Raw genomic sequence first — 26,391 nt, 5'->3', positions numbered from 1 at the left:
GCACTGAGTAGAATGAATGATGCTAGAAATCTGAATGTCACTGCACTGACCCATGGAAATCACAGCTGCCTATACTCTCAAGAACCTTGCTGCTAGTGCCATGCGTACCTTAAGCAGAAAAGCAATTGGATATTTACTAAAGACCTTGATGAAGTTTTCCAGAAGAAAAGGAATTAAATCATTCAAATGTGACTTTACACTGTAAAAAGAAATAGGCTAAATTATGAATTATAACACATCTTAGCATTGTCCATTACCAAGTTCACACACAGTATACTAAATGTACTATTAAGCCATTTTATGTTAAACAGACCAGGGAGCTCCAAATAGTTTGGAGCAGTTTTACCACAGTTAATTTCCTCTGCCCGCAAAAGAAAGCTATTGGTGCATGCTAAAAACCCACTTTGAAAGACTCAAATTTAAGAGAGTTTCTTTAACAAAGCTGGCCTATAGCCCTGTTCCAAGTTAAAAATGATAATCTGCTATCAGGATAGTCTAGTTTCTGCTTCTCATTCCTTAGCAGGCAAATCAACCATATACCTGACAGGATGTACTTCCAAAACTCCCAAACTTCACCAAGTGGTAATGGCGGAAATTCAGAGAATCCCTAGGCACAACTCTGCTACCACGGAAGTTACAACCAGATCTGAATGATTATATCCATAAAACAAATGAAAGTTTCTTCTCAGCATATGCCAATGTAATCTTTGCTGGCTATCTGGCATAGTCTTCATGATAGCCAGAAAAAAAAGTATTTTACAGCCCTAGTATTCTAGATAACACAGTCCTACAGTAAATGGAAAATTCTACCATAAATGTACGTTAGCATAGTCTTCATTCACATAGAATTGCAAATGAGTACAAATGGTTGCTGTTTTCTTCCACTATAACCAGCCATATTTTCAAAACAATGAACAAATATTGACTAATGAATTAACACTGCAATTAAGTCAGGAGGGATACAGAAACAAAAAAATGCTTTTGCATAACACTTCTCAAACATCACTCCAAAAGTCTTGCCATTATCCTGATCTAAAGAGAAGGCATAATGGAAACACACTGTAGTTACTGGTAAGGAACCTTGATTTCCTATTTCCTCAAGGTTGACCTACTTGATATATAAAAACTGTACAGCCTATTTGAAACTTTTGTTCTGCATTTTCCATAGCATCCCTCTCCTGAATGGATTCTTCGGAGTGAAATTTAATGCACTTAATTTATGTACCTCACTTCATGGAATTTAGGCCTTACTTCATTGAAAATACAGGATCACGAACCAGAGAGGGAAGGAAATATAACCAATGTAAAAAATTCTATATATCTACAAGAAGAAGTAGGTCCCCCCTAAAGATTTGCAGAAAGAGATGTAGCCCACCTAATTTAGGTGCCTCTATCTCCCTTTAAAAGTCAGGGCTTGCATAAGACAAGCCAAAGCATTTAAATGTTTCCTAACATAGACCACAGGAAACATTAAGCATTTACATTTGTTTCCTGTCCACTCTAAATTGCTGTCTTCAGCAGCCATCGCAGAGATGGACAAAGTTAGTTGTAAACGCCTACATTTCAACCTAGGCAGTAGTTAGGTGGATGTAACCTCTGCCTCGCCCTCCCTTGCTGCCTACAAATGGACAAGTTTATACTGCAGCCTTTCCTTCAGTAGCTACATTAACAATGCCTCCCTCCTCTGCTCAAAGGCCAATTTTTATGTTAATATCTCCGAGAGTTTCTACTTCCAGAGAAATTTGGCTTAGAACAGTCAATAAGTTCAATAGTTATTAAGGGACAAACATAGACACCTACAGAGCACAAATGGCTTTAGTAAAGTGATTAGAATTTGATCTACTGAACAATAGAGTAGGGTCTTAGTCTCTCAGTAAAAGTCTTTAGGAAATGTATTTTAGTTAAGAAACAGTTACTGAACTCACCAGAGGGCAACAGGAACGTTATGTGGCCTCTGTTATGAATGAAATTGCTAGAATATCTGCTGACACATCTGGACTTAAAATCCATGACCATAGATCAATCCCTTTATTAATCCCCTTAGCACTCTCAGCTGCTGCAAACTCACTTGTCCTGTACTCTGCAGTTCCCATTGTCTAGAATAATAAACTCAAATTCTTGCTTAAAATTCTTGTATTCTGTGGACCAAGAATATGCAAAAAAACGACCAAGCTGTGGGCTGAAAATGGAGGTTAGCAATTTTATCCTACTGACACACTAGGACTTTCTACAGTTAGGAAAAGAGAATCTGTGCTAGAGACATCTTTGGGACTTTCTCTGGGACTACAGAATGAACTTTCTCCAGGAATTAATGACAATCTCAGACCTCATTATTTTCTGCAGGATAAGGAACTTATGATGATGAAAGGAACTTATCTGTCTGATGATCATCATTTTTAATATAAATTCATAACAGTATTTTCTTTAAACAAAAAATAAGAGAGAAAAGAAAGAGACTAAGATGTACTGAAACAAAACCACACTGCACACTGCACACAGTGAGCAGAAGACAAAAGAATAAGTCAGGACTGACAGATGCTAGTCACTTTCCTAAATACATATTGGAAGTCTTTGAGATAGTTTGGTAATGAACATAGTGTAAGTATATGTATAGATCTTAAAGGAAGATCCTCCGTTTTGAGGTTTTAGACGCATCAGAGAGGATTTTCCTCTGAATAACTCAAGGGAGATATGAAATTATAATATGCTCAAGATTCTTATCAAAGCCCCTGGGCAATGTCAATAAAGCGATAGCCATTTAAACCATCAGAGGAACTACTGTGTATGAACTGTGAGAAAACCCAAAGAAAGGAAGGCCCAGAAACCCTCTTAGGAGGGAGCTGTCTAAGGTAGCCCCCAAATAAAGAGCTGGCATATGGTCAGAGATCAGTAAAATCAGTGCAAGCTTCAGAATGAGTCAGATAGATAGCCAGCCTCTAGGAGTTCAAATCAGCTGCCCACACATAGGCATCATGTGCTCCTTCAGATACCCTGGCGTGTTAATTTAGGCCAATCCTCTGGTTATTGATTAAATGGAGACTAAATCCCCATTGGTTGTAATGGAGGCTTAGCTACGCATTTTTTTTTGTATAATTATGGAAGGGTACCTATATTTAGCTGTCTTAATCTTAAGAAGAAAAGGCAATTGTCCCTTTCCTTGGCTTTTCCTCTATAAAATAAGAGACAGGGGGAAGAAATGGTGCACGCTAGCATGCCAATATCCAAATGGCAGACAACATTTCCTGTGCCTTGTTCTTGATACAATAACATTATGGAAATAATGGACGAAAGCTTCTGGAAAGACAGTGACATTCCTTTAAGCTCTTACGTTCTAATAGCAGCTTATACTATATCAATTTGTGTGCTCAGAGGCTGTTGCACTCAAAGTAAAATAACATTTCAGTTATGTTCAGTACATTTATCCAAATTCTCAAGCACCAGAAAGCATAGTAACACCCCTTTTTTTGGTAGAAAATAGGCTTCCTTTTATTAAAAAGTCATGAAGAATGATCAAGTACAGTTGCCATCACTGGATCTGGAGAGGAGAACACTGTTAGCCTGAACTTTCATAAAGTAAATTATATTAAAAAAATTCTTACGGAAAAATATGATTTTCATGCTTTACTTGGAGACCCCTAACCAATGAAAGTTCCTGATTATCTGGGGGTGGGGTGGGTCAGTATTACAGCACATTCTATTAAATCAGAAAATAAAAAAAACCCCACACTTTTCATGAGGGTCTAATATGCAGCTCCAGGGTGAAATGCTGTTCAGTGATGTCCAGTCACCCGGCATGCTAAAAAGGCACTTTGTTCTTAGTCTTTGGCTTGGACTTCTGAGCTCCAAACAAAAGGTACCTTGCACTCTGAAGGTGTTAGTCAATCTGCCAATTTCTAGGATCAGAGATGGGTACCAAAATGACTTGGAAGGGTATCACAAGAAAACTCTCAGGTAAGTATAGCCAAAATAATTTTATTTCTTCTCAGTTGGTATAGACTCTCTCTTTATTTTAAAGAGAGGTAAGATTATATAAACTAAAGTTTCATAGAATATAGCGTTTTATATGTATTGCTTGAATATACTGAAATATATATTTTTGTCACATTCTTACATTTTGCAGATAATACATATAGCATCATATTTTCCTCATCTGCATTCTGCTATGTATTTTTGAGTAAAATAACTGAAAGTAGTTTTAAGATTATTATTCAAAACAAAACATCGTTTAGCAACATCAGTATTTCCACCATGCTACACTAAAGTCAGTAAGGTAGAAGAAGGATGCCTGCAGGTTCCTGCCTGTAACAAATATAATATGGGGGATATAGAGATAATCAGTTCACATCGTGGATAAAAATGTACTCAAGCTTGAAGGTCTTCAAGCGATCCCTGTTTATGCAGAGAAAGAAAGATTAGTTACCAAAGACTCCATATTTTCTCCTTTAGTTTATCATATTCTAATACTTATCAGAAATAAACCTTCTCATTGCTGTTGGGGTCATTATTTCTCAGAGAAATTTACTCCCTGAGAAGCCGAAACTCTCACTCTTCCTAAAGGGTAACTAAAAATCTTCTGATATGTACATATATGTAATACCATCTCTGCTTTTGCAGAAAAACATATAGACCAAGGAAGAGGAAGGAGTTCTGCTGAAAGATATTTTCTGTATTTTTTTCCTCTGCATAGTTTACTGTAAAACAAGGGAACAGTACTGGGAAAAGGGACCAAATTCAGATCTCTGAGGTGACCAATATTCAAGAGAGTGAGATGCTAAATAAAGATTGAACAAAAAGACCATAGTGCCTCAAAACATTAGATTATAGCAAAACCCTACAGGGGCATAGAAAACACACATTCATGAACAAGATCTCTGTTGTTAAGGTCTGGTCTGTCTGGTGAAACTGAAAGACGTTTGGTAAAATAACAGAAAGTATATATGTATTTCATGTTGACATTTAAATGAGAGGTTAAGCGATTTTGAAATGTTCTTTGGAACTGTTGCTGTAGCTACCTTCTGTCTGTGCCAGCATAAGTTCCTCGTTTTCACAGCAACAACCTGAGGTACAGTATTTAAAAATGGAGGCGTTTCTTATGAACAACTTCACCAATAGGGATTTTTTTTAGTCACTTTCTCAAGAAGACAAGAGATGATACTTTCGACAGCAATAGGGTTCCATGTGATGGAGATCAGGTAACATCAGCCTCACACATCTGCTATTTTCCAATGTATCTGTGGACAGCTTTCCGTTATTCATAGAACTGTTCAAGCATTCAGCTTATGAAGTAAAGTTCCAATGATTTAGAACCATCTGCTTAAGGTTTTATTTTGACAAGCTGTTCTGCTGCTGAAGTTCTCACAGGGTTGTTCAGACTTGTGCCAAATGACTACTAAAAACCTCTAAGCACACTTGAGAGCTACCTTTTCAGTAAATGTTTGTGTTTATTTCTTAAGAAAGTTCATGACAATTAATCTGACTGTATAGCGGAAAAAAAACAGGGTCAAAGGCATAGACTTTAACTGCTTCTCAGCTGTAATTTAGGTTAATTAGTGTTTTTACCTTAATCCAGTTTTCAAATAGGTTATATAATAGCTTTTTATCTTCGCCACACCACGTCCTTTAATATTTTATTTAATCTGACTTATCAGTTTCATTCCACTTGAAATAAAATTGCTTTTAGCTTTCTTAAAGCTTTTCCTTTCCTGTTTATTCAACCTGTTTCCATGCATTCAGCTATTCACATAGCTACTATATGCAAATTGATTTATTTCAAAGGCTCTCTGTGCTGAAATGGTATCACTGACATTGTGAGACAATAATTCCCAAGAAAAGCTTGCTGAGTCATTCAGGTCAGACGGCATCATTTACAGGAGTCTTCTCCAAGGAGTTCTAGAGTCACTGTCAGGCAGATGTGCCCACCTCTGAAATCATTCCTTCAGCAACCCTCTTTGTTCACCCTTAGTTTGTTTTATTTCAATATGCCATCCACGCTAGCACACCCTGATTGACATATTCCTCCATTCTGTACCAAAATCAGTAGATTATTTTCCTTGTAATAGCAAAACCAGGTCTCTCCAGAGCCTGCTGGAGGATGAATTCTGCAACATCATTCCAGACATTTTCATCCAATTTAAGACAGCAAAATGTTGCCATTTCAAAATGGCATGACAGGATTAAACTCTGGCAGGTTACCCTTTGCTTCTCTTTGCTAATGCTTCTCAGCTGACAAATAGGTTCATAGTTTTTATGTGCAGAGCACTATGATCCTTTGGTCTATAATGTATATAATTTTCTCAGATGCTAAGTCAAAGCATGTTTTTCAGAAAGATATCTAATCTCATTTTACAGACTCAAAGCCACAGTAAGTCTATTACCTTCCCTGATAAGTTGTTAATTATATTTACTATCTCTGTTTCAAGGCTGAATGTGCATATCTCGTTATACTTTTGTCTGCAAGACTGAAATGTTTCCTTTTTCCCCATGATCAGATTTCATTTCAAAGCAGAAATAAGTATCTCTATATGGGAATCAAACAATCTTTTAACTTCCACTTTGACTAGCTGAATAAATTGCATCCTTAAAGGTTCAGTTTATAAGGGTTGCTTTTCAGCTATTACACGCTGCTTTTTGTAACGTCCTCCTCGAATGCACTCGCCAGAGATGGTCACAGTAGTATAGTAATAATCTGACCAACTGTGTGTGTAGAAGCATATTCTTAATCTATAGTCCTCTTTTTGTACATCCAAATATTGGATTAGCATATTAAGGTCACTGATACACTAGGACTCTAGAGTACCTTTTGAATCACTGTTTTCCAAAGCAATGTTCCTATTCTATACCTAGAGCATTCATTCCCTCTCCCCAGATGAATTATCTTATCTTTGACTGTTTGACAACAAGTTTGGTTGGAGAATAACCATTTAGCTGAGCAATTCAGATCACTCTGTAATGGTAATCTGTCCTGTTATTTACTACCCTATCTATCTTTGTGTCATCTGCAAAATCAGCCAGCCAAGATTTTATATTGTTGTCTATATTCTTGATAAATTTATTGAATAGCACTTGGCAGAGTACCAGTCCCTTGGGATATGTCCCCACATATTGATGGAGCTCGCTATTAACAACTACATTTTGGGATATGAGCCTATTTCAGTCTTTCCTATTTTAATATAAAGCAAATTGTTAATCAAACATCAAGTGGTATTAGGTCAAATATTCTGATGAAATTCAGAAATACAGTTCTTCTTGCTACTGTGTTCCTTGTCAGTGGCTTGAACACAATTAAAAATTTAGATGATGAAGATAAATATGTAAGTGCAATATACTTGCTTTTATGACATATTGATTTAGTGTCCCATCATACGCTGACTAAAAAGGTAGCAAAATGCACAGGTTATTTGGATTAAAGCTGCCTGGTAGATCTCAAAAGATAACTTGCAAGGTAGAGCCCTTAATGGATAAGCATGTTTCTGGTGGGGTTCTGTTTGGATCAGCAGTAAACTTGATATCATCTAATGTTTATCCAAATGAGCTAGAAGTAGATATAAAATCACAGCTGGTAAGAGCTATGAGTGGTGCAAAGACTGGAAGAATGGTGAAAGATGATTAAGCAAGGCCAGTTACAGAGTGTAATTTAGCTAGTATGATGAAGCAGCACATTCAAACAAGTTCATTTGAATACTGTCAAATGGAAATGTAGTGCTGTGCAATATAGGGGAGCTTGCTGATTGGAAGAACAGGGAAACCTTAGGATGCATTAAAAGGGGGAGAGTAAGTAGTATAAGTAGCAAAGTAGATTCTATGTAAGTTGGGAGATTGATATTGGAACAGTTATGTTGCTAGTGTCTACATTTTGAAAAGATTCTTTAAAGCTTTAAAAAATTCAGGAAAGAGTTACACATGACTTGAATACTGCAGTATCTCTATTTAAGTCTATTTAAGTCTAAGAGAATGCCTTATGATGTGATAGAGGATGCTCAACCCTTTACCTCACCTGAAATTTTGACTTATGTCTTGTAGAAAAGTTCTTCCTAGAGGAAAATGTAAATGATTTTTAGTGAGTGAATAAATGCATACCAAATCCAAAAGATTTTGGGAAAACTTCAGATAAAAACTACATCTGTCTTTCAAACAGTGAATGTGATTAGACATCAGAAAATACTGCTAAAAAAAGTTTCGGTTTCTTCGTCTACAAATGTCTTGATATATATTCTAGGAGATATACATTAACCAAAATATTACTAATATTTTGCTTCATTGTTCAATGGTAGTTGCTTCAGTCATCTTAATTGGTTTGCAACTGGTGCAAGGGACCATATTAAGCAATAACATTAGCAATAATATTTTTTATTACATTTAATGAGAAAGGTGCACGCTCGTGTATGCGAAATGTTAAGGGTCCATTGGTCCAAGACAGAACTACTTCTTCAGTCAAAAACAGTTTGATTCAGTAGATGGTTAACTCAGTATTTAATGGTTAATCATTTTCAGAAGGTCCTCCTGTATTACAGACCAAACTCCTTTCCTGTCACAAATATGATTTTTCAGAGTAAGCCAAATTCCTGCCCTTGCTTCCCAGGTTCCCTGGATTCAGCATTCTAAACTCTAATATTAGAATCTTTCATCCTCATTCTATGTACAGTTTCCAGATAAGCAGATATCAAATTGCATTCAGTATCTGAAATGTTACAGTAATTATTTTGTTAAACAGTTTAGTTAATCGTATATTCATGAAACGAAAATGAGATGAAGAAATAGTGTAATTTGTTTCATACAGTTTATTAACGCATTGCATATGACTTCAGTAAAACTGCAGAAAATGGGTTGAGAAATGGCTATCTTGCAGCGTTGGTATTTCAAAGGAGCCAGTAGCCTTTGACAGGTCTTAACTTTTTCACGTTGTTCTTTCTTTCTTTCCATCTTCTGATAACTCATAATCAAGCATCGGCTACGAGAAGATAAGGAAGGACCAAAGAAAGTTCTAACGTTGAGCCTTGGCTCTTATATTATCCTTGTACACCATCTTTAATGTTATTTAATCTCTTCCATGAGTTTAAATGTTTAAAACAGTTGCCTTAACGTTTGATGGTTTATATACAAATCATTTCTAACTCATTGAGAGATCATGCTCAGTTATACAGAAAGTCACTTGCAATACTGCTATAATCAGTTAGTCTTCTGAATTGAGATTGATTACAACTGGAAATGAAATCCTCTAGAACAAATTGTCTGTATGCAGGTGATCTCATAGTCTAACACATTAAGTACAATGAAATTCTTTTTTACCTCATGCTAAATGTGAGAAATATATGGATAATTTTACATTTTCTTTTTTATCTATTCATTCCACTCTCACTGACTAAATAAATTACTGTACTTGTGTACATATATTTCAGGCTTTAAATCTCTCTCATATTTTTCCATTCCATATGCTTCTGCTTACTAAAGTAACAATTCTGCTTTCAAAGTGCTTTTGTCTAGCTTTTGTCGATCTCCTTTTAATTATTTTCAACTGGGCTTTTTTTTTTTTTAACAAAGGCAGACTATAACCCTATAAGAGTCTGATCCTGTTAATTTAGTTCACAATAGGGATACATTTAATTGACCACCTACTACCTCCTTAAATCTAATTAATTGGGTGTGCCTTTTTCTGGTTTATATTTTCTTCAGAAATTGTCCTACCTGCCTCCAAATAACTTCCTCAAAAAGTATCTTCTTAAAAAAATGCTAATAACACGCCAGAAAAACACAAACTTGATAGTTCCTGTTAAGTATCGCAACACTTTCCCTCACCATTCAACTTCAAAAACTAATGGGTTTGGGCTTTTTATCAGTATCATTACTCAAACCCAGCAAGATTAGTAACTTCATTTTATAACCAAGCACAGAGTTAAAAAAAAAAATCTTTTTTTTTTTCTGTTGTCTGCTACATGGTAGCCTTATACTTAAAGCAAACCAGGTAACAAATATCACCTCAAAGTGCTTTGGTCAGTTTAGCCAGTATGAACATCAGAAAGCGCAGGAATTAATTTCTTTCACTTAAATTGCCTCCTAATGGCTTATTGGTAGCTGCAGCTGGTGCTGTACAATATATTTCACTCTGAGATCGGCTGCTACCAGATCAGTAGTGTAATGGCTGCCTGTTAAAGCAAAGAAAATACTCAGGATTGAATTCACCTCCCCTAATTTGTTTACAGCTACATTTGTCTACACGTTTTTAATCTGCATAGTCATTCTCTGAGGTAAAAAACAAAAACAAAAAAACAAAAGCACTTCCAGGGCATGATTCATATCATCCCAGTAGTAATAAAAAACAAATTTGCTGATGATCCTGATTTACTTAGGGTTTATAAAAATGAAAGCTGACCACGAACACCCGAGGAAGAACTTTGTGCTCCTGAGGATAAAATTCCTCTCATCAGACATATCTATCCACAATGCAAACCTGTCTGAGTCAGTGCACTTTGCAGTCAGTGGACAGAAATAAGCACTTCAAGAACATGAGCCCTTTCCTTCTGAGATAGGTATGAAAAGCTAATCAATCAGGGGAATTTTTGCAGATGACTAACAGAAAGATTGGATAAACCCCTCCTTGCCCGTTTTATAGACATACTTCTGAAAAGCTGCAACTGCACCTAGAGCAATTGTGGAATTTTCTGCTGTGAATTTGTGGAGCTTTATCATAATAAAAAATGAGCAAAACTAGCATTCAACCTTAACTTCCATGCTCAAACTCTTATTTATCTCAATGCAATTATTCATGTAAGCATCCTTTAATTTAAAAGTATATAAGGACATGTGTAGTCTTCATGGTTTTTATCATTCACAAAAAGGAAAAAAAAGAATATATTACAAATGGTCTCTCTCTTTTCAAGTAGCTGCAAAGTGGGGTTTGCTTGTTACATCACATTATTTCTTTAAGTGATGGAACAGTTTACTGTGCTGTTTGCCACTCCCAAAACACCAGACTGAAATCAAGCATTCATTATTAAACTATTTTTACATTGCATTGTGTTTTTTTTTAACTTCATCTCTGCAAAACCCCATTTCAGTTTGCACTCACCATCTAATTCCTACTCATACATAGCTCCTTTAGTGCTTGATTCATTCTGATGCTTCCTTTTTTAGCTGCGATAGGGCTTTTCAGCAGAACTAAGGACAGGACTTAGTTCAATGCTCACTACGTTTCTTTTCTGCTAAATAAAAGCAGGGAAGTAATACATTTTGGGGTAGGAAGAGGAGCATTCACATGACTGTTGAATATGCCACAAGCATCCCGGACCTTATGCGGCTAATTGGTCTGCCCAGCATCTCAAGCATGTCACTGAAACGGTTCTTCAACGGGGGCTGGGGGGGGGGGTAGAGGGAGAGGGAAAGAAAGAAAAAAGCAAAGAAATAAAAAAGAAAGAGCAAACTTCCTCTCCTTCTAAATGAGTGGTTATAGTTTCAAACCCTTACGTTATCTTGAAACAGCATGACAACTCAGAAGGAATATATTAAGCTACATAGTCTAGACTCTGATACATGAATGCAGCTTCCTCTGATATCAAAGTGAGCTACAGAACTGAGTCAGAACAAGGTCTTTTTTTAAATCTGGTCTTTTTTTATTCTGGTAGATCAGAGAATTCTAACATCCTCCAGCTCCAATGTCTACTGTACATAACAAATCCAGGTCATTCACAGATAAATCAATACTAAATATTTATACTGGAAAGTGACTGTGTAACCCTTCTAGGAGTAAAATGTTCCTGCTAGTGAAGAAAAAAAAGGAAAAAAAAAAGATTAAGAGGCAGCTAAAACTAGAAGGAGCTAAGAAAAGAACTAATCAGCTTCTCTCTTGATATTTCAACAGTCAGTGCCAATATGCAAAATCTGTAATTCTTAAACAAACCAAAAACGCATCTTGTTTAAATGGCAGTTGAGTTTGTTTAGGGTAATACAGAGAAGGCTTACAGCTAAATATATCTTTTTAGGGAAAACAACAGCGATAGCAATTCTCGTGTTATCATGTGCTAAAATAATTAGCTAAGTTTTCAACAATGATTTTTATCTCAAAACACACAGAAGATTAAACCAATATTCTTAGTGACCAATTGCCAAGCAATCTTTTGTCTAGGTCAGGATTCATGACACATCATTAACTTCTTCTGAAATAAAAGACACTCCTTCTTACCTTTTGTATTAGTGGGCTAATCGTGTCTCCTGTATCATGAGATAAAAATGGAGGATCTACAGCTGCATCTGCATATTTTGCTGTGTGCAAGATTGTGACTCAGTGCTATAACGGTGTTTATCTTAACCCAGCAGGCACTTCTGTTAGAACATGCACTGAAAATCACATTTAATATGTGTATATCTAGCTCCAGGCTGTGCCTGCAGCCCTGCCCAGTGCTTGTTCTGTGGCTGCGGCCCCGTGTTGGCACAGTCACCGTGGAGGCCTTCTCCTTAGCTCCAGCTGCAGACCACCCGGGAGTTCTCCTCTCTGGGTCTTTGCACGCACGTCACGACGTAAATGAGTCCCAACCATACGTGTCCAGGGACAGAGCTAAGGGACAGAGCTAAGCAGCCAGGAGTTGGAGTCCAAAGGCCGAGCTAGGGCTGTCCATCATGCTAGGGACGGAGGCTGAGGGTTAAAGCAGAGGTCACCTGCTACGCTGGAGAGGAGAAGCATAGGCCTGGAAGAGCAGACCATGGCAGCTGTTGGAAACAATATCTACCAACCAGTCTGGGTACTGACTGCCATTTTAATGACTGGATCTGCACTAACGGATCCACCTGCTGCACATACAGGTTTGCTCTTGTCAGGCCCCGAGGGCCCCCCCAGCCCTGCCCGTCCCTGCCACCCTGGGGCTCTCCCCTGGCCCCAGCCGGGGGCCGTCGGTCGCCACCGCGTGCCACCGCAGCCGTGCCGCCTCCAGCCCTGCTGCGGCCCGGCCCTGCCCGCACATGGCACCCTCCAGCCTGGCCCCAGCCCGGACCCTGACCCGCCCCCCCTGGGGCTGGGGCTGCCCCAGCTGCCCCCCGGGCGCTGGGCCCTCGGGGCGGGGGGCGGACGGGCCCTAGCGGCCAGCACCGGCCTGGCCCGGCCCAGCCCCGCCGGCAGCACCCAACACCACTGGCCCCACCACTGGCCCTGGGGAGCCCTGGCACCTCTTTTGTTAGAAACACACGTAAATCTCCTCCTTCTGCTGAAGGGATCCTTGCACTGTTCATGTACTTGCACACTTCCCCTTCCCTCTGACCTTGCCTGGCATCCTATACTTTATTTCATTGCTCCCTTATGATCCATCCAACTTCACTATTCCCAGTCGCTGACAGTTCTACTTCCAAAATGGAGTTAAATGCTTAGCACTTAAACTTTAAGTGCTAATTGCCTGGTAATGAAACCTTTAATCATCAGGTGATTAAAATTTTAATCACTAAAAGGCCTGTGGAAATCCTCTACATAATGTTGAAGATTAATTTCTAAGTTTTTTTAACATGTGCTTCCAGTGAAAATTGCCTTATGTTAGAGAGACCGACAGAGTATAGTATGTGGAATCTGAAGTTCTTCAATAATTCCTATGCTGAGAAAAAGGTTCTAAGAAATTGGAAAATACAGCTGTAAATGTACAATGCAGTTAATGTTAGATTCATTACCTTAAGAAAGGTATTACTGTTTTTTTAATCTTGTAGTTTGCAGGTCACTAGGAAAAATGTATTCTTATATCAACCGCCTAGCAACCAGACACAGGTTCATACAATTTCCTTTTGCAGTCCAGTGGCAGAGGAGAGTTGAAAACACCACTTAAAAAACATGTCTAGAGAGAGTTTTAACTACTTTGCTGTACTGAGTAAAAAATATTATCTACTGTGCACCCAGATTGAATCTTTTCATTCTAAAATTTTGCAATGAAGTATAGCACATGGATTCCAAATTAACATCCTAGGCTGTAATGACACTACCAGTTCAATGAGCCACAAACTAAAATGGATTTACCACACAGAATAAGCCATCTGCTGCAATCTACTATATACACTTTTTTAAAAAATTCAGTTTGAAAAGTTTCCTGACTAGGAAATCCTTTGCCAGCTGTGGAGACTTAAATAATACATTTTCAAACTTGGATTTAGGAGCATGCTAAGTGTCTCTGTGTACTTTCAGCATTTTCCCACAAAGGTATGTTTTATGATGCATTAATCAGCTGGGGTTATATTACACTACTACAAATAAAATTTAAAACATGCATCAGAATGGTAGCATCTGACGTCAGGCAACCACAGCTTATGCAAGATGGAGAAGAATCTGGTTTGCATTTCTAAATGTCTCCAAATGAACCTTCCTGAAATAGAATCCCTTGCATTATTCCATAGTTTCATTGCTTTTCAAGCTCATAGGCTCCTATTCATCATGATTGCCCTTTGCATTTCAAGCAAAACAAATGCTTCATGCACCCTTTGTTGCCATGCTATATCTCCCTGTGATCATGAGCACACCAAGCAATTCAGCTGTCAGGAGTCCTATTAAGCATAACGCAGTTCTGTGTGACTGCAAAGGCATGCAAGGAAGATACTGGTTTTGCAGCCTCACAAACATTTTGAATATATCAGCATACTATGCTATCACTTCTGTATCATTTAAAGTATTCTCAGTCTTTTAGCTGAAGAGCATAATAATAATTCTTCACCTCCGTGATTCTACAAGAGCATCAGGAAATAGAGAGGAAAGTAATGGAGTTGAAAAAGATAGTGCACTATGGTCAAAGGGCAGAGACAGATTTTCAAGAGAAGAACTACAAAGGACAGCCTCGCACAAAAATGACTGTATTGATTTGCTTTATATGAAATCCGAAAAGCAATTTAAAATACCCATTTTCACCTGAGAGAGACAGGATATGTTTAAACCAAAAGAATGAACTAGTAAAAAGAATTAGACATGAATTTATGCTACGTTTTAGTACTTTTTTTAGTATGTTCACCAAGTGAATTCTGTAAAATTGTGCTTTAAATGGGAAGAGGGAAAACTCTTGATTGCAAGAGAACAATGCTTTTCATTTTTATTTGTAACAGTCTTATATTTAAGGCAACATACATACTGCTACCTGCTTTACAGCTGATTTTAAATTTGCCCACGCATTTTATTATCATTGCTTTATTAATGATTGGCGACATCTCCTGAATGAAAGACATTACACAAACTAAATTCTATTCCATTCTGGTCTGTTGGTAAAGGTCAACTCAGCAATGAATCAATGCAGTACTAGAAGGGGGCAGTTCTCCAGAGACTGAAGATATCAAAAGGGCTGACAAACTCTGGTGTTTTGCAAAATTAGTTCACTACAAGGGGCATGTTATACCAAATTCAGGCCTCTCACTCCAAGCTGGTTGTATTGTACTGATATCAAGGGAGTTGAACCTGCTTACATCAGGTTTGAATTAGACTCAACATCAACATAACCGTTTTCCTGGTTACAAATTCCCCAAAATACAAGAAGTTACACCAAGGAGCGGTCTGGCCAGGTTACTTTTCTGGTTGTTTGTGCCATGGTTGCTAAAAATCATAGACTGCTTTAAGATGGGACCTCACTCTTTGTGGGTCTAGTCATAGAATTTTCACCACCAGGATCTCACTGTTTTCTTCTGTATAAATCCCTGGAGTCAAGTCTTTGGAGGAAAGGGCCAACATTTTAAATGGTCTTTTGTCACTGGTAATCTGTTTATTTTTACTAGCTCAGGTGTTAAGTGCTAGGCTGAAAAAAACAAACAAATATCCCTTCATGCTGAGAATCACCATTTAAACTGGCACCATTACATTCATTTTACATTACATTCTATAAAACAAAATGTAGTAAGGGATAAGAATATGTGGAGATACAACATTTGATATTTAGCTCCTTGGAGCACTAGCTATGACCAGCATGTCTGATACTTGAGGTTGAAGCCTCTATAGTAACTTCATTTCTACTTTTTCCTTATTAAATTTCTCCAGTTGACTTCTTACATGTATAATGCAATGAAGGTGTAAATATAAGACCAATGTCTCTAAACCATTTAAAAATTTTGTACAGAGACATCTCTATTATTAGAATAACTCCCTTCATCTTCTCTAAGTCATTTTTAAGCTTTGTTCTAGTGTTTCCTTTATCAAATTTCTTTAAAAATTAAGCAGACCGTGTTATATGTCTCATAACAGTTTCTGTTGATGTAATATGGATAGAATCCCCCTGCTAAAAAGTTTTTGAATCTATTTCTATTTCTACTCTATTTTTATAATAGTCTACCCATATCCTTGGCTGATTTCTGGCTTTGCTTGTATTAAGGATTAGAGTTGTGTGGAATATGTCAGGCTTTTTTAGTTTTGGATTCCTCTTTGCATCCAAAATACGTGTTCTGTTTTTTATCTTCTTTACCCTGCCCTTGATTCTCCCTATCACTCTTGTATGGTGCTCCGACCTAAATTCTGTTTAAGGCCTTCCCTGTTTGAGAAAATTGAGTTGTTTTCACATTCTTTTCCCTCATCACATGGCTGTGATAGATTTGTTTAGAAGCATGTATGTTTGTGAAATATTTTCATTTGTTCATGAAACTCCAATTTAAATATAATATCCTGTCTTTTTCCTGAAATCATGGCACTGTTTTCTCCTTTATCTTTTTTGTTTCCCTTGCTCTTCACACCCCTTTAAATTGTCTTTCCTCAGGCTCTTCTTTATTGGTGCCAGCTATGTTACATTGACTTTAATTGCACTGCACTTACTTAGTAGTTGTTGATTTCTAACTGAAATCTCCCTCACTGATTTTGTTTGCTTGACTGGATGCATACTTCCTTCTGCTTAAAGGGGACTGGCAAAATGCTGGGCAATCAGACCAGTCAGATTTCAAACTGCATATCTACTCTAACTCTATTGGTTAGTGTGTATGGGGGAAGACTTTGTTTTTCTAGTCTGTCACTGGCTTAGTTATTTGGCAAGCCTCTTAAAGCACTACCATATTGTCACCTGAGGGAAAGCAAGGTCAATACTCAGGCTTGCAAGGTTTGTGCAACCTGAGAATATTAATATACCCAGTATTTAGTGACTTTCTAGAGAAAAGCGAGTGTTGAAAAGGAATGGCCTATTCTCCTTCAGGTACAAATGAACATTAGAAATAGCTAGGGGTTCAGACAGAGCTGATGTCAAAAAAATCTGATTCTTATTCCTTGATCATCCCTCAGAAAATTGAGCAAAAAATGAAATAAGAATCCAGAAAAACATCTTTGATTACCAACTTAAATTTAATACCAGCAAAGAACAAAAGGAAAGCACAAATCAGCTTCCATTTCAGTTCCAGTCAAATACTCATGTTGAACATGCGCTTAAATAATTGAAAGGAACTGTGGCTTTTATCCATGTGACTAGCATTTAATACCAACTAAAGTAACATAGACTTGAACCAACTGGATAGACTTAAAAGGACAGCTAAAATCTTGTCCTTATCCTAGAAAAAGGAAAGAATCTTCTTAATCTTCTTAACTGATGTTTTCTTATATTTTCTGTTTCTTTGAACAATCTACCTCACAGTACTCGCTTTCTGTAATGACCATCATAAAATGTAAGTGCAAATTGATACCACGGTTATTTGCTGTGTGTCATAAATATAGGAAATTTGTGGTATCACAACTACTAAAGCTTTTAACAGGTGATATACTGTAACAAAGACTATCTTCTTATTCAACTTTACCATGCATTTTTGCCTTATATGCATCTGCAAATCAATGGAATGATTCTAGATTAGGATTCTGAACATACTAGGAAAAAAGAAAACAGCAAAAAACACCTTCATGTCCATAACAGGAATCTTACACATATAACAAAGGATTCCCTATTTCTGAATGAAGGGGAAGCGCTAGCACCTTCACCTCTAAGCTCAAAGATACCGCATCCAAATTTATCACACTCAAAAACCCGCAGTCAGAAACAGGTTTGCTATGTAATTGGTAATTCCTTGCTTATTTGAACGGCGGAAAAGGAAGATGTAATTTCTGTAGTGAATCTATACATGATAGACAGAGGCCATTCAGAAGCAAGGGCAAAGCAGTTTGACGGTGATCTGCAGATGCGCAGGAATCTCTTAGCCCTCTGAGCATACTGCCAGCTGCTCATGCAAATTATCAGGCATTTTTCTCATACCTATGGGTATCTTCCCTTATAATCTGTCTGTACCAACTAAAACCATATTCTCCAGGTACATTAACACACAGCACTCATGAAATACACATATGCTTTTATCATCAGAGTTAACAGGGAAATTTTAATGCATATATATTAACTGTCCACTGCTAATTCAGATGCAAGTAAGAATGAAAACAAAATTGATTAGACTTGGAGAAGGACTTTGTTTTGATCTCAGTCCAATATGAATTAGAAATAATTCAGCTGAAGCCAGGAGAGTCAGCCTCGTACTGACTCAGTGTAAGTGAGATCAGGTCCAGGCCTATGGTGCCTGCAATGAAAGTCTTTAGTTTTGACTAACTGACATTACCAAAGCATTCAATGTTCTTGGTTTTCTTGCCCAAAGAATAGGAATTTCATTACTTGAAAGTGACAACTGTAAAAATTTCAATAGCTATCACTGTATATTTGTAGAAGCACATATTTGCATCCTTTACCTTTTCTCAGCTACTGACTAATGCATACTGTGTTACACAATGAAGCCACCAAAGGGAACTCCAAATTGAGTTTTCCTGTGGCTATAGCTCTACTAAAGTCAGTGCAATTACACTTCCAGACTATTTGGCATTTTTTTCCTTATTTATGTACCTATATCTTTAATTCTGTACTGGGACAAATAGCCTACTTACTCAATACCATGCAGTAAACTATGCCCATAACCATCTTCTTATAATGACTTTAATTTTGACTTCCTTTCCACAGATACATATTTGAAATGTAACACTAAAAAGTGAATAACATGCCACTAAATCATGTTTCCTATCTTGAATGTAGCTGTAGCATGTCGTAGGTGTGACATAGTACAATCCCGTTTGCTTCCATTTTCCAGTTTGCAACCCCTTTAAAGTTTGCAACTGTATTTAGTCAGAGGCAAAATTTTTAGTCAATGGTTCAGTAGTCTGTTTTTATCATGTGTCAAGATTTTGCTCTTTGATTACCACCAGGTGGTAGTATTTTAAAACACTGCTATTATTTTACAATAGCTATCTTGCTGTATTATTTGGCAATTTTTCTGTGGTTTGTTACAAAGGTTTGAGTTAAGGAGGCTGGGCATGTTAGAGTTAAGGAGGCTGGACATGGTAACCTACTTAGAGTGGATCAGATTGTCATGTGGAGAGTTCAAGCATGAGTTCAAGCATGAGATAGATGTATGGCAAGGCTTCCATCTGAGGAGAGATGGAAAAGACTGGGATAATAGGATGCTCCTGTTTACATTCTCATAATACAAAGAAAAGGACTTCAAGATCAGGAAAAATGTTACAGAAGAAAAGTCAGGAAAAAGGAAAAGTATCTACCCAATACGGAGGGTATCTACCCAATATACAAAATACACTGCAGTAGAGGCATATGCTTTGCTTTTTCAAGTAATAAACCTAACCACTAAATGCCTTCATAACTGACGTTGCAAAATTTCTTGCACTTTCCACTGAAGCATTTTTGTACATTGTTGGACAGAAGTTACTGGATTAGATTGATCTCTTACAGAATTTCTTTATTTCCAATGGAAGGGTTTTTGTTCTGGTGGCTAATGCATGAGGAGAGAGAGTTTTTTTTTTTTTTTTAACTGCTACCTTGGTATTTGTTCTGCTTATGTCACAGATTTTGTCAGTGTGCGTTTTTTTTTTGTTGTATTTTTTCTCCACTAGATTTTTCCAGAGAATAACAAAGCTTTATTAATAAATAAGTCATGAACCAGAACCGTAAGTAGAAATTTTGATACTCGGAACACCTTCCTCATTTCTCATTAAGCCCCTCCTTGCTTTAACCTGGATACCTTTTAGTGGTTCTGGTTTACCAGTCCCTTTTTAGATGCTGCTCAGGTACATTTTCTCTCCTGTTTGTACTCTTCTCCTCAACAGGTGACCCTCTCTAACTACAGTTCTGTGTCTAATGAAAGTCATCCACTGCGTGTTTCTCTAGAAGCCATTTCTTCAATAGTTTATATTGTTAAGCCAATGTTGAACCTTTGGTTTGTGGCATTAGAAATAATTTATAATGGATAAATGCAGGAAAATTGAACTTAAATCGCTACAGTTTAGAAGAGAGACTGCATAATAACTGATGGATAATGTGTGTTCAGGCAAGGGTTACAGTCCCTAGACTACACCAACAAGACACTTTCAATAGGTACAGAGTCAGAGCTCAGTTTTTGGGATTGTCAGGGACTAAAGCAAAGGAGTATTGATAATGTTATGCTGACGCATGTTCTCATCTTTTCCTTTCTTATTTCCCGTCTTGCTTCCAGCTTGAGAAAAATAACATCTGGATTAGTCTACCTTGTTTAGGCATTTAACTTGTGTATAAGTTTTAGGTGCATACTGAAGCAATAGGTATAATATAAGTGAAAGCCTTTCAGGAAGGATTGCTCTGCAGCCATGCTGAGATAGAAACCTTCTGGATAATAAGAGATGAAATACAGGCCTCAGGTAAGGAAGCAGAATATTCAGAATAATGGAAAATCCAAACATATTATTTGCATTGTATGTGCATAGAATATGCAGTAGGCTTCCAGGTGATTGGTGTAGGAATACCTATAAACTCTGCAGCCATGGAAAGTAGAAGTCTGTGCTGGGACTTGCTGGAACATTTCAGATTAACGCTCTTGGGAAAGGTTATTACTTTTAGTGATAAAGACAGTTGTATTTTCATCTGAGATCATTTATTCAAACACAAGTAATTAAATTTAACTAAATTTAGCTAAATCTAGCTTAAATCTTTTGAACCTTTTGGCAGGGAAATTGCCAGTGTCTTGATTTACTCCCTTTTATTCTTATCTTTCTCTTACGGTCATTCCCTCAGTTTTGAAGACCACCATCTATTTATCTCTAGGAATTAGCTGAGAGAGAAAAAGTACTGTTGAAACAGAAATATCACTATTTCCCAATAATCTATTTCCATCAGAGCTGCGGGATACTACCTCTAAAGCATCTTCCCTGTAAATTTGGACTCTCACATGTACCAGCAAGCGGTTTGCTCCCACGGCAGAGTATTTTCTTCTTGAAATAAAACAAGCACTTTACATGTAAACGCATACTGCAAAGTGTTCCGTTTTCTTCTCTCTTCTTATCAGGGAAATTCACTTCAGTGTTAGTAAATTTAAAATTCATATTATGCACTAATTAGATAAGAGTGTAGCTCTTGCTCTGCATTAAGATAAAATTGCTTTTGCCCTCTTTTAGAGTTTGTTTCATTTAGGAAGCTGCATCTTTTAGTCAGTACGGCTGAAAGGTCTGTGTTCTATGCTGCTGCTGCTCAGTGGAATTACTTTTCTTCATGCAAAAAACCCTCTTTGAGTTGTATTCTCTTTGCTGACTTGTGGAATCTTCAGCCTTTCCTGTGAAGAAACAAAACTTGAAGGGTTAAAGTGCATTTAGCATGTGCATTTACACTAAGCCTAATTAGAAGTGATTTTCTAACAGCAGCAAAAATAGTGTAAACTCTACCTTGATTTTAATAGATATACATTGGCTTTAAATTCCTATTTTAAGCAAGAAGGGAAGGTCGCTTATGTCTTTGCTGTAGTGGCTTGGGTCTGTCATTGCCTTTTTCTACTACTGGACTTTCATAAGAATCATTCATTGGGTATTGAATGATACTGATGAATGTGGGAAAACATTGATTTTTAACAGCTATGTTTATCATACATATTGGGTGGGATTAAGAGATTTGATATGTGCGTATAAGATAGAAGAGAGGTCCCGTTATGTGGGAAAGTATTTCAAAGTAGGGTTGAGCCCCAGAAATGCTGATCATCCATGTTGATATTCTGGTAAACATCTAACAGGAATCTAAAAAGAATTTTTTCCCCCCATGGGGAAAATACAAAGCTTATAGAATGTAAAATAAACACAAAAGTAGTACTGAAATTTCCTTTTCTTTTCTAACAGATGTATTTGGTGTAGGTGGCCCTGGCAATTTCTAATATTGATGCTGTAAGAGGGATTTCTGCTTAACGATATTCTCTTCCAGATATTATTCAGTGAGGTTTTGTTGATGTTTTTGTAGACTTTAACTTGCTTCTTGAAAACTAATTAATCAAGTGTAATCATCTGGTTGTCTGAAATATTTATAAACTGTAATTTCCATTGCTGGAAATGTTCAGTATTGTCTCTTAATGATAAGAATAAGGAGAGGAAGAAAGAGAAATGTACGTATAGGGAGCATTTATCCCCCTCCTAAACTGAGTGAATTTTTGCTATGAATATTATATTTCTACAGAGAATACTTTAGAGGTGTTGATATCTGAAGTTTATATAGCCATTTGGCCTAATTCTGCTGCTTCTGCTTTTTTCTTTCTTTCTTTCCTTTTTTTCTGGGAGGTTGGCAAGTATAATGCACAAACCTACAAACTCAATAGGAAATGTTAAGTCTTCCAGGAAGATTTTGATTAAATTGGACAACAAAAGGAAGTTATATTTTTTGCTAGTTGATATTAGTTCTCAATATTGTGATGATGGTATTCAAAATGTTTATAAAGCTACTGTTTGGAGCTTCCCCCTTTGTTTCTGGCTGTGTCTATTTGGCCATTGAGAGTAACTGGAATTACTCTGGGATTGGGATAGGCAACATTTACCCTGGGAAGCTATTTAAGAAAACAGCTTAACGTTTGTGGAAGTGCCAAAAGAATTGTTGGAACTGAAAGGCCTTGTTGTGATACCACTCTGTTAGTGTGAATGAATTTTAGATAACCATAGAGTAAACACTGCTGTGAACAGCAAACAATTTTTCTTTCATTGGTGCAGTCTAATAGAAGCTGGTCTGTAACTAGCAAATCAGAAAAACAAACATGAAATAGCATGAAGCACTCTTCAGAGATATATTATTTTGAAAAGCATGACATCATAGGTAAAATAATACCTGAATTAAAATAAAGAGCATATTCAACAAGGAGTGATCAACAGTGAGGAAGGAGAAAGTTTTTGAGTGATGATTGCTCCTTCACATTTACTAGATGGTCTGATTTATCAGCTGACAAATGTCAAAATGTGTGTAAGAAGTGTATTGATGCAAATTAGGTTACCTAAGAAACCTAAGTGAAAGAAAATTTGCAGAATTAAGAGAACAATTCTATTAAGGTCAAATAGAAGCAAAATTAAAATGTCTTGGTTATCCTGTGGAAGAAGACAAAGAGTAGTTGATAGTTAGGTCAGTAACTGTAATCTTAGGATTATTTCTACTCATCTGTAGAGAAGGAGAAGTTTTGTTGTTACCTAAGACAGAAATCTATTTATTAATAACCACTAAAAGGAACTAATCGAGCATTGTATTAATTAATTTCCTTTAATTTCCCAAACTCAGTGCCACATGTCAGTTATATTGATGTATGGACCTTTTTCAACCTTACTGGATAATCTAATACATTAGCCAAAGCAAAAATTCAAAATTTCAATAATAACTAATTTTGATTTGGTATCAATGGATTCGCTCTCTGGTACAGCATATTTCTATTCAGTAGCTGAAACTTGTATACTCACTTTCAGTAACCCTCGTATGTATATATGCTTCACTAATCGTCTAATGAAATGCAAACATTTATGGAAGATAACCATGAGTTCCTGAAATATGAATCCTTTCTAATGATAATAGTTGAATTTCCAAATACAAGTAATAATAATATATTTTGTATAGGAAATTAGGGAGAGATTTACTGAAGTCATTGTTACCATGAGTTCTTCAGAGTCAAGAATGTTAGTGTCACAACTAGGAGAGAATGAGTCAGTAACAAGGGTACAAATGACTGTACAGTCATAATTAGAACCCTTACTGAAAAATGTGTAGTGCCAGTCAACAGATGAGCAGTTAGTGTCAGCAGCAACTTACTGTGCAGAGATGGTGCCTTCTGAAAAATAAATAACAAAAGCTTCTGGTACTAAGCATTTATTTACTATGAATGCCTTCATATTTTGTTCTAAGATTCCCTGAAATCACTGGAAGGATTCCCATTGGCTTTAGTGGGCATTTGGTCAGGCTATTTATGAATTAATTGATTTTTTTGGCAACCTTCTTTATAAATACAGCTTGATAAACCTCTCACACTAGTTAATTACCTTTATCCATGAGATGGATGTCTCCATTAATTTCAATCTGTAGATGACACACAAATTCCCAACTAACGTTGCTATAGTTTCATACACCTTGTCTTTGCAAACTCTTTGCATATCCAAATCAAACTCTCTTAATGCCACAAATGTTTTACTATCATTTTTAATTCTATTACAGATTCTAAAATTTCCTCTTATCTCATCATTCGTTTAGTATTGCTTTGCACAACTGCAGTAATTTGTCCTACTATATAGAGCAAAACTCAGATAATTTATTTCACTCTACTGTACACTAAGACCTCACTTCAGGACAGCATAAAAGCACATATTCTTCTTTTATAATGATCTTCCACAAATGCCATTTCAAAACAATTAGATGAAGTAGTCTTGATTCTCATTAGGTGGAGGTCAACGAAGTTGCCTCAAAGTAAATGGAGCTACACTGATGCACACACAGCCAATAGAAAAGATGTGTTCGCAGTTTGAGCTTTAAATTCTGGCTGGAGAGAGGGGTGAGAAGGGGAAAGTGTTTCTTCTGCTTGTATTAAAATATGTCAGGAACGAGTAAAGCTTTTTTCTTTCCTTTGAGTTATTAAAACTGACCAGTTTCTGAATCTTAAAGTCAAAGACATTTAAGCTGAAAATCAACAATCGGCTATTTATTACGTCACATCAAACATGCCTTAAACATGACATGCTAAATATGTCCATTTTTCTATCACAGGATGGATAATTCAAAGTGGATTTTGGGTTTTTTTAAATATTTTTTATAATCCTTCCATACATGTAAAATATTTCACTTGAGGTGTATGAACGAAATTATGAGGTAGGAGAATGTTTCTTGTGGATTTGATATGAAAAGCAATATCAACAAACCTGAACGGCTACAAAACAAAGCGCTCGAAAATAAATGAATGCCAATGTTAAAATTACCTTTTCAGTCATCAGTCCTGTGCATACTGATTTTAATATGCTTTTGCTGGTCTCTGTATCTGTATTTCTAGCTACAGTACTTTTCCATTGAATCTTTTTTGAGGTAGTGAAAGAGGCAGTGATGAATTGTTTACACATCATTCATTAAATAAACCCTTATTGCACTTACACATATCACTGGCATTATTCTCAGTATGTACATACACTGAAGGACTTTTAAATGCAGTAGAAATTCACCTCATATGATCTCATTTCGTTCATTACTTCAAATATTCATTACTTTGTTTAATTTCTACATGAAATGGGACTATCCAGGGTAGAAAAAAAAAAGAATATGATCATGCAATTACATGTCCCACAATAAACTGACACAGCAGGGTGGAGTTTGAGAAAGCACCTTACCTTGGAATACCTTGAGCACAACTTTGGAAGCTGTTCTGTCAGAATTTACAGGAAATTTACAGGAAAAAGAGATCAAAAGAAATTCTATCATGTAGAAGAGTCTAATTCCACAGGTCCGCTGGAGATCCTCCCTGAGGACACAACCACAGAAAAGGGGTGCTTGGTGTAACATGATTTGTAGCTGTATTTAGGTTATATCAACAGTGTGATACACAGTAGCATAAATTAACTGCCCCCCCCCCCCCCTTCCCCTACAATTACTGTACAAGTACTGCAAGGATTCTGTGGAAAAAAAATAATTTTGTGGAGGTAGGCAGAAGAGGAGTATGAGTTACCTTTGTGTGGCTGCTGCCTTTTCCATCATACTGAAATCTGGAGACAGGAATACGGGGTGTCTCACCCCAGGAGCAACTCAGCATATTCAACATGGAGAAGCTTCAGGGGAGGAGAGCAGGGCAGAGGCAGCAAAGAGGACAGTGATGAACAGGAAACAGACAAGCTTCATGATCTGCTGGGTTGGAAAGCAGCACTGAAAATAAGGACCCACCTTGTCAGGACAGTGGGCAGAAGAAAGATATGCTTCTAAGCCTACTGTTTAGTCTGTCACCCACATGAGATCTGTTTTCCCTATTTAGAGAGCAGTCACATAGCTTATTCTTTGTGTGTTCTAATAAGAAGTAACCTTAGAGATTGGCATTAACATCACATGATGCACTGTGTTCGAGAGAAAGTGAGAGAGGTGCACCTCAAGGTCTGGCTTACTCAGAATCTATCTGAATGTCTGAGCATGTATGGGGATGGCTGAGGGAGTTAGACAGTCTCACCAGAAG

Source organism: Struthio camelus, chromosome 3, assembly GCF_040807025.1.
Source record: "Struthio camelus isolate bStrCam1 chromosome 3, bStrCam1.hap1, whole genome shotgun sequence".
NCBI classification, from domain to species: domain Eukaryota; kingdom Metazoa; phylum Chordata; class Aves; order Struthioniformes; family Struthionidae; genus Struthio; species Struthio camelus.
Note: the sequence above shows the minus strand (reverse complement) of the source record.